The sequence below is a fragment of the Lissotriton helveticus genome, chromosome 6 (assembly GCF_964261635.1).
Source record: "Lissotriton helveticus chromosome 6, aLisHel1.1, whole genome shotgun sequence".
Taxonomy (NCBI): Eukaryota; Metazoa; Chordata; class Amphibia; order Caudata; family Salamandridae; genus Lissotriton; species Lissotriton helveticus.
This window is the reverse complement of record NC_136067.1, coordinates 176252143-176268505: the sequence shown is the minus strand read 5'-3', so window position 1 is coordinate 176268505 and position 16363 is coordinate 176252143.

Below are 16363 nucleotides of genomic sequence, written 5' to 3'. Positions count from 1 at the left end.
TGGGCCTTACATAGGGGCCGATTAGGATTGCGGTGAATCGCATCATCCGGGCCGGCGGAAGCCACCGCCGGCCCGGAGGAGGCGAATTCACCGCTGTGGTGCCTTCAAAGACCCCCTGCCAGATTAGGATGGCTGGGGGGTCATCGGCGGACGGGAAGACTATCCGCCGCTTTTCCGCCGCGGTCGCCTTCCGACCATGGCAGAAAAGCTCTAATATGGTGGCGGTGTCTATCAGACACCGCCAGCCATATTAGGATGCGTGTTCAGACGTGCTTTTCCACAGCGGTTTTTCCGCCGTGGAAAAGCTTGTGGTCCTTTGCATCGTGAAGGGGGGGTGCACATGGGGGGTACCTATGGTACCCCCGCTGCAGTTGCATGCACAAAGCGGCAGGCACAGCGCGGGGCCTGCCGCGCGGTGCATGTAACTGCAAAACATGCATTTTTAACCTTGCGGCGGGTGCTGCTTCAAGCAGCACCCGCCGCAAGGTTAAAGATACGGGATGTGACCGCCACCCTAATTGCACCAGAGGGACCGCCGCTACCCCTGCGGACGGTCCCTCCACGCAGGTCCGTCCGCCATCCTAATAGGCCCCATAGTACAGAAAAATGCCATGCTGTAATCTTTCACTAACATTACATTTGGGGCTACATGCATTGTCAAAGCTTTACAGAGTCATAAATAGTACCAGTTATACATACAGGCTTTTGTGTGACTGATTATATCAGAAGGTGAAAGCTGCTTTGCTTGTCTTTATTCTATTTCTGTGACTTCCCTTGCAAAAGATGGATATTGAGCTCATTTCTACTCTTTTTGAAGGGAGTGATTCTGCAGGCAATATCTGTGTTTCTTTGTTGCTTTCAATCTCTAGTCGGTGATTGCAGTTTATTGGGATGAGGATGTCCCTTACATGGTAAATGGGTGGGAACCCATGCCATGAGTGCCCATTGTCTGAAAAACTGGTTTCCCTACTTTTTATCATTTATCTGAGTAGTGTCATTACTCACTGCATGGTTACGTTTGATGCATGTTGCAAACGTCTGGACAGAAAAATCCCTCTATCCCTATGCATTGGGTTACAATTTCAGACCTGTAAGTGGCTTAATGTCTACCTATCTCATGCAATAGGTTTATAACTATTATCAATGAGGCAGTTGGTCAGAGTTGTTCGATATTTACAACCAAAGCTTGCTATGCTAGGTGTCAATTTTGTTTCCCGGATTAAATGATTGACAGAACTTGGACTTGATTTTGGAATTAGAATACTTGTGGTCATCAGTTTCTATTCCTAGTTCTTCCAATATCTGTGTGTCCATCAATTCATCATCTTCAGGATCAAACATCAGGTCATATGCTGTATTCACATCTGGTATTTGTTCAATCTGTAGGTTAACATAGCAGTGCTGGCGTTCATTGTTGGTTTTGTATTCTTTTTTGCAAAGAATTTCGCTAGCTTCAATTTCCATATGAATTTATAAATGTTGATCCTGGTCTTTAAATCATCATAATGTTTTTCAGGACAAAATGTTAGGCCTTTATTTATGAGATTCATTTGATGTAATTTAATGTATATTTAGAGAGCTTTATGATGAGGTTATTTTCCACGGCTGTCTATCATGACTCCATTATTCCTTTTGTCCATTGCATAGGGGATACTTGTTTGTTCCTTTTGGTTCCCCTACTTGTTTTTCTGTTCTTGTTCGAATTGGTGAACGTCTTATTCCGTGTCCTTATCCACGGCCTCCCTCCATTCCTCTCCCTCTTCCTGGTCTTTGATCTATATACATCAACTTCATCTCCTCTTCTGTTTGAAGCTTGTTGCGTTCCTTCTCCATCACTTAAATCACGGTCTGATTCACTGATTGTGGAATCAGAATCATTTTCAGTTGCTCGCTGTGTGTGTGTGTAACTGTTGCTTCAAAACATCAAATCTTTTTGCGAATGTGCAGATTGTCCCATTTGTGTATTCTCTTTCATCTTGTCTGAATTTTCTTTGTTTACGTTCTTCTACTTTATTTTCGTATTTGTCTAGCTTTGATTACATTGCTTTTCTCAGTTGTATTCCGCCTTCTTGTTTCAGAGCTTGGTTGTGTGCTTCAATTGCACTTATAGAGGTATGGATTTCAACATCATAGTTTTTGAGCATTGCATGTTATTTTTACACCATTCTTCTAGCATCTCTGGCCTCGTGTCTGGGTGACTCTAGTCTAAGGACTCTTCCAACCTCGATTTATTTCTCCATTGTGATTATGTCCCAGCTTTTTTTTTTTTTTTTCAGAAGTCGTTCCAACTGTATATATAGTTGTTTCACTTTTTTTCACCCGGTGCCTTTATTGATGTTGTATTCATATTATATTGGGATTGTCCTTCATTGCCTTCTGCAAATAGAGCTTCTGCCTTTTGCAGACATTTGGCTGCTCTTGTCTCCATATTGTATCATTTGTTAAACCCAGTCCATATGTACAGGAATTCTTAAACACACTCTCCTGTTGTCGGAACTCTCATTTACTGGTAGTTGTTTAATTTAGCATTCTGTTTCTTGCTTACTCTTGAACACGATGAACGTGGAAGATACTTTGCTTTCCCACTCGTTTTACACCTTGACTTTCAGCGCTCTCTCTCAGTCGTGCCACTCCTCAGTAACCCACCTGCTACCCTGAGGGAGTCCACTGGCGTCTGAGCAGCGCCCTCTGGCTCCGCCAGTTCAGTGCTCCCTCTCGGTACGGTCTTAGGCGCAGTGGTGCTCCGCTTTCTGTCTCCTGCCGTCCTGTCATGTCTTTTGCACAGACACAGGCTGCAAATGTTTTCTGCGTCTTGGAGAATGCAATTTTGCTTTGTTCTGCCATGTATGTACATCGCAAACCTTTCCAACTTATTTTGCGCTTAATGTCTGGCACAGCTGTTCATCTTTAACATGTTCCACCAAATCGGCTCCAGATGCAGCGTGCTTTCACGGTTGGTGCCGGCTTTCAGGGCGGAACCATGCCGGCAATCATTTTTCACCCAAAAGTTATACACCGTACTCCAGAAAATGATTACACAGCAATGTTTATTTAGTGGCCATTCATGGCCACACACCACATCATCACCAACGCGTTTCGACAACAAAGTCTTGTTCGCGGTTGAGTCTCTCTTTTGTTTCTCTATTTATACAAAATTCCCACTTAGCTAACAATGTAGCATTGTGGGATATGTAGTATGAGAAATTATATACAGTGATACAACTTAAATAACAAATTTATACAAGTGTTAATACTTTTCTTTCTTGTTACATATATGTAACTGGTGTGTATTCTTTTTCTAACCCCAATCATAGATGTCAGTACTACATGTGGCATGTATACTTAACAGATTCTATTTGCTCCTGTATTCGCTCTCTTTTTTTTTTAATACATTTTTTATTGAACAAGGCAGTAGGAAGACATTGGTGCAGAAATAAAAATAAAAAGACATTGTTCACATCAAATTTTTAACAGTTAGACAATTTTTCAGACAATTTACAAGAGACAAACTGGAGAAAAAAGAGAGGATTAAAAAAGGAAAGAAACCATTGTATAAACATACAATGGTCCTTGTGCAAAAACCGCAATTTTAGGTACACAATACCACTGCAAAAGTGCATAATGCAAGAGAGCAAAAACTGCAATAAAGTGCAACTGCAAGAAGACGTATGATCCAATAAAGTGCAATTTTAAAGTGCTAGTGCAATATAGTGCAAAACCAGCTATCATGAAGCAGAAATATTACAAAAAAAGTGCAAATATTCACATTCTCCTCTCCTTCCTCATCATCCTCCCTTCAACAATTCCAGAATCTCAAAATATTTCCAGTTTCTTTCAAATCTTGCAATGGCTCCCACCCTGCCTGCATAAGCTCTTTCGAAATTGCATGTTCTTCTCATTTTATTAAGCCATTTTAACTGCGATGGAACCACCACGGATTTCCAGTTTTGCAGAATCAAAGACCGTGCAACTACACAAGAAATAAAAATAAATACTTCTTCAGTTTTGTTAAACCTGCACCTTTCTTTACATATGCCAAACAGGGCCCCCTCTGCTTCCGGTAAAAATACTTTCCCAGTTGCCATCTCCAAATCTGCGAATATCTCCTTCCAAAAAGATTCCAGCTTTGGGCAAGAAAAGAAGATATGACACCATCCTCCCTGCCCCATAGCTTTACATCTAAAACACTTATTCTCAACTTCAGGGAACATTCTCTCCAGGGCCTCCAGGGTATAATACGCCAGCCAGCGTGATAAAAAAGACATTCTCTTGTAATTAGCCGCCCGGAGTGCTTTATTTCCTAGATGGCACAATACCTCCCAATCCTTGTCTGTAAAAACACACTGTGTCGAGAGGGTTATTTTCTCTAGGTGTCTATCAATTACAGGAGATGATCTAGAAAGGTACAGCTTTTTATACCAAAATCCTATGCCTTTATTTTTATTTCCGTACAGAGCTGATATTGCGGCAGTGGGAGAAACAAACAGGCCACCTATCTCTTTTCTAATAAAATAGACCATCTGCAAATACTCAAAAAACATAAGCTGCCTGGAATTCGTTCTATCTAACACCTCATGCCAGCTTATTCCCTTATTTTGTACAAATAGATGTCTTAATTCACAAAACCCGTAAAGTTCCCAATTGTTCAGATGATTCAAGGCTATCTTGAGGCCCATTTTGGCACATTCTGACAAGCTCAAATAAATAGAGCCATCAGAGCCATGTTTTTTAAAAAGGAGCTGTAATCTTGATGTGTATACTTTCAACGTCTTATATCTTGATTTCTTAGGGAGTTTTGCAGTTTTTAAGAAGATTGGGATTTGAGAACCTGCTGTAGCATTATTTCAAGAAAGAAATTATCTCTTGTCTGTCTTGTCCTTAATAATCCTGCCACAATGTCAAAAAAGGCTGCTTCATAATATGACTTGAAATGAGGAAGAGCCAGGCCACCTTGATCAACAGAAAGTTGGACCACCGGAAGCTTGACTCTTGAAGCCTTTTTGTTCCAGATAAATCCTCTCAACATGGATTCAAGTTAATTAAAAAAACAATATTGACTTTAATTGGGATATTGCTAAACAGAAATATAAGCACAGGCAATATCGTCATTTTAACTAATGACACTCTACCAATCAATGACAAAGGAAGTAAACACCATTGATCTAGCAGATTCCTTATTTTGTTCTTCATTTTAATATAATTCAAGGCAAAAAGTTCTTCATATTCTCTGGTCACAAATATACCTAAGTATCTAATCGGATCCCTTTTTACTGCTTGAGGCTGAAGATAAATCGGAAGAAAATCTATACTAGAGTGTAATACAAGAACTTCCGTTTTTTTTTGTTAATCTTATACCCCCCGATCTTTTCATAGTCCTTGAGCTCCCTCATTAGACATGTGATATTTTCTTTTTCGGGAGCCAGATAGAGGATAATATCGTCGGCGAACAATTTTAACTTAGACATCCCGACGATGGGGGGGTACAATAGCAACATTATTCCTTATTTTTGTAACTAAGGGTTCGATAAAGAAAGTAAAAAGCAAGGGGGACAAAGGGCAACCTTGCCTAGTTCCCCGATTTATTTTAATCTTCCCAGCTTGCTTAGCATTAATAATTACCTGGGCTGATGCCCCTTCATAGATATTATGTAACATTCGAATAATTGAAGCAGGGAATCCAAAATGGCCCAGAGAAAAAAAAAACGCTGACCAATTAAAAAGATCGAATGCCTTTTCTGCATCAATCATTAAAATACATGCAGTATCGAGAAATCGAGTTAATATTAAAATAATCTAAAGCCTGTATCAGAAATTCTGTATTAGCTGCCATATACAGACCCGCAATAAAACCAGTCTGATCTTGATGGATTACCTCCTGAGCCGCAAACACAAATCTTTGCGCCCAGATTTTCATAAGTATCTTATAGTCAGAGTTTAATAAGCTGATCGGTCTATAAGAATTCACGTCCTCTGGATTTTTATCCTTTTTGGCAAAACTAATAATTGTGGATTCTTTGAATTCTAGAGGAACCTTTCCACCTAATCTAATGTGATTAAATACATTTTTCAGAGGTTCTTCAAGTTCCTTAATAAAAACCTTGTAAAATTCGATCGGGAACCCATCCTGTCCGGAAGCCTTTGCTCCCGATGTTACCTTTATGCTGTCTTGAATTTCGATGGAGCTTATTTCACACCCAATTTGATTACTTCAATAATCAGAGATTTTGGGAATTTCTAGGTTATCGAAATATTCCTGAATCATAGATTCCTCCACCTGATATTCCGTGGAGTAGATTCTCTCATAATGATCCAGGAATATTTTGGCGACTCTTTCACTCTGTGTTTCTACTCAACCTCGAGGATCACGAATTTTTAAAATAATGGATGATTCTTGTTTCTTTCTGATGGAATTAGCCAAAAGCTTCCCTATTAATTGACTATCTTCTAGACCCTTTGCTGGAAGGCCTTTGAGCTATTTATCTCCTCTAGAGTGAAAAAATCCCTTAATCGTGCTTTTGCCTGTTCCAATTGATTTGGCTGTTGATTAAGTTTTAGAGCATATTCCCTCTCGGCAGCACTCTGGAGGGCGGATATTTTTAGCTTGCGGTCATTTGCCTTATTGCAGGAAAACGCAATGATCTGACCCCGGGCAGCTGCTTTGAATGCACCCCATACAGAAAAAGGCTCAGCTGAATCTTTATTCACTGAAAAAAATTCTTTCACCCACTCTTTAAAACCTGAAACCCAATCCTTGTTCTGAAGAAGGGTGCGATCCAGCTGCCACCTAGGGCGCTCCCCTTCCATTCCTCCTAACACAAGCTCAACTTCGACTCTCCCATGATCTGAAAAAGGGTTACATCCTATTGAAGTTCTAGAGATCTGAAGTGATCTGGATGTCAAAAAGAAGTCTATTCTAGATGCCAAGTGAAACCTGTTGGAGTAGCATGTATAGGCCTCCTTATCTACATTCAAAGAACGCCAGGAATCCCTCAGTTGGTACTCTACCAGAAGTGCTTCAAACACACATTTTGTCTTGGGTTTTAACTGCTTTCTGTGCTTGTTAGAGGTATCCCTCCTCAAATCCTGGATATAATTGAAGTCTCCTCCTAATATGATTTGCCCTGGGGTGCCCCTTAAGACTTCACTAATTTCCATCAGGCCCGAAATATCATCAAGTTCAAGTTCAAGTTCATGAATTTGTATAGCGCACTACTCACCCAGAGGGTCTCAAGGCGCTTGAGTGAGGGTGGGTGCATTACTTATCGAATAGCCAGGTTTTTAGTTGTTTTCTGAAGGAGAGGTGGTTTTGTGTAAGTCGGAGGTGAGTAGGGAGAGAGTTCCAGGTCTTAGCCGCTAAGTAGGAGAAGGATCTTCCCCCCATGGTGGATCTGTGGATGCGTGGAATTGCGGCGAGGGCTTGATTGGATGATCGTAGTTGGCGGGTGGGTGAGTAGAAGGACAGTCGTGTGATAAGGCATTCGGGTCCTTGGTCGTAGAGGGCCTTGTGTGCGTGGGTGAGGAGGCGGAACGTTATTCTCTTGTTGACGGGGAGCCAGTGGAGATCCTTCAGGTGACCGGAAATGTGAGCATGCTGGGGAATGTCCAGTATGAGTCTGGCTGAGGCATTTTGGATGCGTTGGAGTTTTTTCTGTAGTTTGGCTGTGGTCCCGGCGTAGAGGGTATTTCCATAGTCCAATCGGCTGGTGACCAGTGCGTGGGTGACTGTCTTTCTTGTTTCGGTGGGGATCCAGCGGAATATTTTTTGAGCATGCGTAGGATGTTGAAGCAAGAAGATGAGACGGCGTTGATTTGTCTGGTCATTGAGAGGGAGGAGTCAAGGATGAAGCCCAAGTTACGTGCGTGGTCTGTGGGTATGGGTGCAGTACCCAGGGCCGGTGGCCACCATGAGTCATCCCAGGCAGAGGGGGATGATCCTAAGATGAGGACTTCTGTCTTGTCCGAGTTAAGTTTTAAACGGCTGTTCTTCATCCACTCGGCTACTTCTTTCATTCCTTCGTGTAGATTGGTTTTGGCGGTGTTTGGGTCTTTTGTGAGGGAGAGGATCAGTTGGGTGTCGTCTGCGTAGGAGATGATGTTGAGGTTGTGTTTGCGTGCGATGGATGCGAGGGGACTCATGTATACGTTGAAGAGGGTGGGGCTGAGTGAAGATCCTTGTGGAACACCACAAATGACTTCGGTGGCCTCTGACTTGAATGGGGGGAGGTGGACTCTCTACGTTCTTCCGGTGAGGAACGAGGTGATCCAATTCAAAGCTTTTCCTTGTATTCCGACGTTGTTGAGGCGTTGTATGAGTGTGCTGTGACATACTGTGTCGAAGGCGGCGGAGAGGTCGAGTAGGATGAGGGCCACTGTTTCTCCGTTGTCCAGTAGTGTTCGGATGTCGTCTGTTGCTGCGATGAGGGCGGTTTCGGTGCTGTGTTTGGCTCGAAAGCCGGACCGTGAGGGATCGAGGGAGTTGTTGGATTCGAGGAAGGCGGCGAGTTGGCTGTTGACGGCTTTCTCAATGACTTTGGCCGGGAATGGGAGGAGGGATATGGGGCGGTAGTTTTTAAGTTCAGATGGGTCTGCTGTGGGTTTTTTCAGGAGGGCGCTGACTTCGGCGGGTTTCCAACTTTCTGGGAAGGTGGCAGAGGAGAAGGAGCAGTTGATGATATCACGGAGATGGGGTGCGATGATGGAGTCTGCTTTATTGAAGATGTGGTGGGGGCATGGGTCGGTTGGTGATCCAGAGTGGATAGAGTTCATGAGGCGGATGGTGTCGTCAGTAGTCATAGGGTTCCAGGCGCTGAGGTAGTTGGAGGACGGTTTATGTTCTGAGGGGGGTGGAGAGGGTTGTCTGTTGGAGCTGCTTTCGAAGCTGTTGTGTATGTCGGCAATTTTGTTGTAAAAGAAGGAGGATAGCGAGTCGCAGAGGAATTGGGAGGGAGTGATATCGTTTGAGGCTGCAGTGGGGTTGGTGAATTCTTTGACGATGTTGAATAGTTCTTTGCTGCTATGGGCGTTGTTGTCAAGTCGGTTCTTGAATGCTGATTTCTTCGTGGATCGGATCAGCTGGTGGTGTTTGCGGGAGGCTGCCTTGAGGGTGGTCATGTTGTCGGAGTTTTTGTTTTTTCTCCATGTCTTCTCCAGTGTGCGGCATAGTTTTTTGGATTTCTTAAGGTCATCATTGAACCATGGGGCCTTGATATTGTTTTGATTGGTGAGATGGTTTTTCAAGGGTGCTAGTTCATCAGCGCTGTGACTGATCCATTGTTTGAATTTGATGGCCGCTTGGTTTGGGTCCGATGAAAGGGCGGGTGTGTTTTGGTTGAGCGATGTGAGGAGTTGGTCGGTGGTGATTTTGTTCCATCTTCTTCGGGGGATAGGTTGTGGGCAGTTGTGGGTCGAGGTTGTTTTGTAGCTGAAGTAAACACAGCTGTGGTTTGTCCAGTGGAGAGCTGTGGTGCGGTCAAAGGAGATGTGTTTGCTGGAGGTGAATATTGGGTCGAGCGTGTGTCCGGCTACATGGGTGGGGGTGTCAACAAGTTGTTTGAGGCCGAGATTGGTCAGGTTGTCAAGAAGGGTGGTGGTGTTGTGGTAGTTTTTTTTGTCCAGGTGGAAGTTGAGGTCACCTAATAGGATGTAGTTCTCGGATGCGAGGGCATGTGGACTGATGAAGTCGGTGATGTCTTCGCTGAATTGTTTACGTGTTCCTGGAGGCCTGTAGATGAGGGTGCCTCTAAGTGTTGTTCTAGGGTCAGTGTGGACCTGGAAGTGGATGGTCCCGTAATAATTCACAAAGTTAAATATTTTTCCCAACAGCTTCGCAGCAACCCACAGCCATCTACCTCTAGAATCTCTTTGCACCAGACAGATTTCCCAGGGAAGATTCCTTGCGAAATAAATAGCAACTCCCCTCTGGGCAATCGCTGCTGAGGAGAAAAAGCCATGAGAGAAATATCTTGGCAAAAACAATTTTGGGGCATTTGTCTTCAGATGCGTCTCCTGCAAAAAGATCACCTGAGGATTAAACGTTATTACCCATTTCAGTAATGCTCCATACTTCTGCTTATTAAGCAAGCCATTCGCATTCATGGACAAGATATCACATGAATTATATTTCATCTAGAAGTTTATAAAATCTTCTGCGTATTCCGCACCAACCGTCAATAAAAGTCAAGTTACCAAACCTACTGCACATGTTCCTTTTTACTGCATTTACCCCCCCCCACCCAAAACCCCCCTCGGAATGTGGAACCCCCCTCCCCGTCCACGCTGCCCACATTCCACCCTCTTCTTTCTTCTTTTGGGTGTCTTCTTACTACACCCTGTTGTGACCCGTTAACCCTGGATCGCCCCCTTCTTTCTAATTATTTCTGTATGATCGGGCAGAAATGTTAGAGAAAACATTCTTTACATTACAACATTTTCAAACATTAGATCCAGCAGAAATCTCTTTAAGGAGGGATTGTGCATCTTCAATATCGGAAAACATATAGAATTTCCCTTTGACCAGGTCCTTCAATTTTGATTGCTGAGCAATCGAAGCTTGGGCGCCATTGGACTTAAATAAATGTAAGATCTTAATGAACTCCTTGCGCCTTTTGGCAGCCACCGCAGTCATATCCGGGAAAATCCTGCATTTTATTGTTTCTGACACAGAGAACTGCCGTTGTTGGTAAGCCTTAGACAGAATCTTCTCCTTAATCCTAAAATCAGCAACATTTAGGAGTATCGTCCTGGGAAATGGGAGTTTGCAAAGCGTTGCGCTGGAACCCGATGGGCCCTTGTAATTGTCAAATCACCCTCAAATTCGGGAAGAACTGTATGATGAATAAAGGAGGAGACCCACTGGATAGTATCGGAGCCTTCCACTCCCTCCGGAACCCCTACTATTCTTAGGTTCGATCTTCTCGAGTGATTTTCCAGCTCTTCAAGTTTATTATGTTCTAGCGAGACCTTCTTCTTTGCTGCCTCCCTGGCTTCACCCACAACCGAATTCACCTTGTCTTCAAGGGCGGAGATCTTTGTCTCCGCTTCATGCAGTCTACTGGGAAAAGCCAACATAGATTCTTCGATTTTATCCATTCTGAAGTGAATTGTAGCTATCTCTACTTGTTGGTTATGCTTTATCTCGCGTATTTCGTCCAGAATCAGATTCAGCATCTCACGGATATCCATTTGGTATCTAACTTCTGTCCCAGATAGATTTATTTCATCCGCCTCAGGATCTACATTCATAACCCTTGGGCTCTTGTTAATGTTCAACTGAACCTCCTCTTCTGTTGGAATCTGTGCGCTTTCTTGCGTATTCGAATTTTGAGCAGCGATTTGGCCAGATGCCCCCTCATCTATCAACTCATCTGACACTTTTTTCAAGGATTGTACTGGAGATGTGAATGAGGACTCCGGTCTCTGTTCATGGGAATGTGGCAACGATGAAGCAGTCTGACCTATGTCCTTAAGCGGAGTGATTAAAGCAGGCACCTCCAGGGAGACAGGAACCGTCGGAGCCTGTTGGGTATTCGATTTTGGGGTAGTTATTTTAGCAAAAAGAGGAAAATCCTTCCTTTCTTTACTTCCCATACCGCCAGATCCATTCATATTCTTCCCTACTACTTCTAAATCGGGAGATACTATCTCTGAAACTTTGGGAGGAGAGATAGCCATCGGTGTTGCTGTCTTGGGGGAAAGAGATTCATTTAGAATGACTGTTCTAACTGCGGCTGTTCTAGGCTCTGTGACATTTAAAGAGGAGGATGAAAGATGCCCATCGTCATCCGAGGATTCAGGAAGAGTATCATCCGCAGAGTCTTCTTTAGTTTTCTCTTTGTTTCTATCTTTATCTTAGGCTGCTTTTTGAGCAGCTTTCCTGGCTAGCGCAAGGCGAGTTTTTGTGTTCAGGCGAGGAGCCAATTCTATTTTATTCAGTTTTAAAGGCTCTTCCCCCTCCTTCTGTGGTTTGCCCATTATAACCTTTTATCTGCAGGCACTGCTCTCCTCCCCCCGTTCTTCTGGGCTTCTGTATCTTGCCCAGCAGGATCAGGCTACTTAGAAATCAGTAGGAATCAGTATATATAAAATACTACTCACTGTGAGCCCAAAATCCTGCGCAAAGTTTAATAGACCTCCACTCCAGTTTTTTCCAAATGTCCAGATCGAGTGCAGTCCAAAATGTCACCAAGTGGCAGCAATAGCAGAACTGGCAGCAGGATGAAAAGAACTGCCCAGATGACCAATATTATCAAGGGTAAAAGCAGAAGTCAAAGTAACGGATCCAGCGCCGCCATCAAGCACTTTTTTCCCCCCGATAGAAATGCTGGGAAGCTGAACTCCTGCCTTTCGGGTTGAAGTAGGGGCCGAGATTTCGCCGAGGCGGGGCAATTCAGAAATCAGCAATCCATCTTTTCAGCAGCCCGCCGCCTCACCGCACATTAAAGATACCTCCAGTCTCATCCGCGAGACCGCCGCCTGCGATGTCGCAAGCAGGGAAAATATGCAGGGGAGATACAGCAGCAGCCCCAGTTCAATCGGCTCGCGTCTCCCGTCTCGCGTCTGCCGAATCGTTCCGCCATTCCTAGGGCAAAAAGACAAAAGGAACACCCAATGTTCTTCTTTCCTTATATCGCCCCTCCTCGCCTCACCATGTTTCTTCTTGCAGAAGTCCAGGCCATATTTTCTCACTTGCAAGAAAGCCTTTAGGAGCCCTTTTTTCTTCTCGCTTTCAGTCGAGGTTAAACGCTGCTCCTTATGCTCCAAAAACGAATCCCGTCTCTCTGACTCTCCACTGCAGCAAAGCCAAGAAACAAAAACCGCTTCGCTCTCGTTGGACTAAATCTTAGAGATTTCTTCCCCTCTTTCTCTCTGTCAGGCTAAGTGTCTGGGTAATTCACTGGTGTGACCCTTATGTATAACCTCATGGACCTGGTATGGGGGTTCCTTTTTGTTAATTTGCCAATAAGTAGCAAGGACATTCCTGCTCCAGGTCTCACTTCTAAGAGTGTGCATTAATGAGCTCGAGTGGCTCCTATGTGGTTACACAGTGTCATTTTAAATGGTATTGGGCTAGGTGCCCCATTCTATTTTGCACTTAATTACCTTAATTAAGCTACTTCAAGGTGAATACTAATGCAGCCAGTGTGGTAAATGTTTTGGTAGCATTTGGGAAGCATTTAAAGCAACCATTCACGCTTGAGTAAATATTTAAGAGCCAGAACCCTTGTTAACAAATTGGCAGTCAGAAAAGCTAGACAGCTAATGCACAACTATTATTATGAACAAGGGTATATTGCCAATAATGCACATCTTAAAAGACGTATGAAGAAAGCGAATATGCAGGGAAACTCTTAGCCTGGCAGGCTCCAGTGCGACAGGCTCAGAATAGGATAACATTAGTCTTTGATGAAGGAATAAGAACTCATATTGTAGACTCGGCTCAAATTCAGGAAAAAGTTTGTAAACAATATGAACAGATATTTAGCATCCATTAGGGGGTAGATGTTCCCCAGTTCAAGTGTTTTGCAAGCCAGCTTCCCATTCCAAAGCTACGACAAACACAAGACCAAGCCCTGATAGCTAAATTCTCTATAGAAGAAGTTGAGAAAGTAGTTAAAGCCCTGGCTAATGGAAAAGCTTGAGGTGAAGATGGCCAGCTTCCTGAACAAGCATTGAAAATGCAAAAGGTCTCACCTTTGATTAAGTTAAAGCCATTTGCTTTGCTAATGGTATTGTATAGCAAAGCAAATGGGTTTATCTTAATGAAAGGCAAGACCTATTGCATTTTTAATGCTCGTTTAGTTATGCTTTACATTATCGTGGGTGAAAGCTAACATTTATTAGGCATATTATAGAACTGCATTGACACCTGTGGTGTCACTCATACATACACACATAAAACCACCAACACACAGTCAATGACAGAGAAGACGGAGAGATACACAACACTAAAATTGTCACCAACAAAGACATACGCCACTGATACAGAACCACAGATATACTCGCAACATGAGAAGCAGTAGGGTGACCCAAGTATGTGATGGGATTGTACAAAACAGGCCTTTCAGCAAGATCCAGCTGAAGCGGTCTGTAGGTGGGACCTCAAACAAGAACAGTTAATAACATGTAAAAGGGACTCGATGCTGCAGCCTGCAGTGTTATCTTCTCAGGGTAAGGCATGAAGTGGATTTTCCGCATGCCAAATAAATCTCCCACTATTCTGCCAACACCTAAGCCCTGTACTATTCCAACATTAACGCCCAGGCTCATCTCAAAGGTGCTCTTCATAGGCAACAGCAGAAAAGAGATTTCGGAGTAAGACATATGTGTGTCACTTTCCATACTGTAGTGCTGCAAAGGGCGCAGGGGTCAAGGGCTACGGGGGTGGGGGGGCGAGGGGGTGTTAAAATATCAGTTGTTCTGACTTGAAGGGAACTGGTTGTTTTGTCCGGAAATACATTTCAACACACATGTGCAGCACTTTACAAATCATGACTAATGACAGCGTTCATGCCTTGTCAATAGGCTAAATCATGTATAGTTCATATGCAACCAACGTTCTGAATGATAGATTCTCTTGCTTGTTTCTAAAGACCTACACCTCTTTTTTAATCTTTTTTTCTTTTTTCTTCTTTCTCCATCTTGCAAATAGACAACGGCCAATACTTTTCAATGTAAAGTTGGAACCACCCCTTCTTCCCTTCTGACAATGCACCCTCCAACCAACTCCCCACCACCCAGATATCTCCTTTCTACTGCTTAGGTGTTAGGTCGGGGAACAAATTAACGAAAAATGGCCACTTTTTGGGAAAATGCCCCATCGTCTTTTTTTAAAGTGCTGGTATTTTTCGACAAGTACAATTTGTCTTGTGCCCACTAAAATCCCTCGCTTTTCATGTCTGAGTGCAGAGAACGTGTGCAAGTTCCCGTGAACAGGACTGCACTCTGTATTTGAACAGCGCTTCACAGCAGTGGCGCGGCCGCGAGGAACTGCATTACAGCATTGTGAAGCTGGCGGCAAAAACCATAGGTGTCCCACAGTAGTGAGCTTCAGCCAGGGTTTTAAGTAGGCCGGGTTCTGCCGATGTTCAGCGCCGGCAGTTCTAAAAAAAAGAATAAAAAAAAGATGCTGAGACGTGTCCCTATCGGGGTCTCCGTTTTAGCCCTCACCGAACAAATAAATATGAACTCTGCAGCAGTGCAACTTGAGAGACTCATTATAGTTCTTTTACAGTCACATCATTTCAGCACTGACATTTTCAATATTCTATACAACGAAGATAAAGTTGTTGCGTATTTATCTTATGCAACTAACAACCACTGACAAAGCCAATAATCCTGTCTTGCTGTAGGTGGAATGTTACATGTATTATATATCTGGATGCAATGACAGAAGCAGCAAATTACCGTAACCAGCACAGAGTTTTAGATTACTTTTTAAGCCATGCCCTAATTACATCGGCCATGCCCCTTGGAGAGACCCTCTAGTTCTTGCATTCCACTTAAGAGCCCTGGCTTCAGCTATCATGAATCCGGTGGGGGTGGGGCGTGCTGTGGTGGCAGCCAACAAACGCCAGACCAGGCGCACTGCACATCCAGGCCTTGCAGGCCAATGGTAGCACGGTTTAAGTAGTGCAGTGCTGCACTGCAATGGCGGACGTGTTCCTGCATGGCTGAGGCTGCACTCCCGGAGATGCACTGTGTTGCTGGTGAACCACGGTAAGGTCGGTGCCGTATAACGCAGCAGCGCGTGGCTCTGCAAGGCCAGCGCTGTGCTGTAACGGCAGGGGCCTGTGGCGCTGTACTCTCTCTCTATGCACATGGCCTGGGGACCTGCCAGCCCGACCTTGCATGCTTCCTATACCAAAATGAAAGAAATAGATGTTTTTTCTATTTCTTTCATTTTGGTATAATCGCGGTACCCGCGCTTTACTTATAACATTTTAAAAGTAAAGCGCGGGTGCCGCGATTATACTAAAATGAAAGAAATAGAAAAAACATCTATTTCTTTCATTTTGGTATAATCGCAGCACCTGCGCTTTATTTTTAAAATGTTATAAGTAAAGCGCGGGTGCCGCGATTATACTTAAATGAAAGAAATTTCTCTTTTAGAGCCGTCCCACTTGGACGGGCTTGGCCTGACTTACGTGTGTGGTAAAAGGTTTATTATCTTCTTTATGGGGCCATCTGTTTCGCCCCATAAAGTAGATAACAAACCTTTTACCACACATGTATGTCAAGGAAGCCAGTCCAAATGGGACGGCTTCAAAAGAGAAAAGAGTTTGTCACTAATACCTCTTTTCCAATGGCTGGCCACCGTTTAGCATCAACGGTGACGCCAGCCAATGGAAAAGAGGGGTGGGGCTTA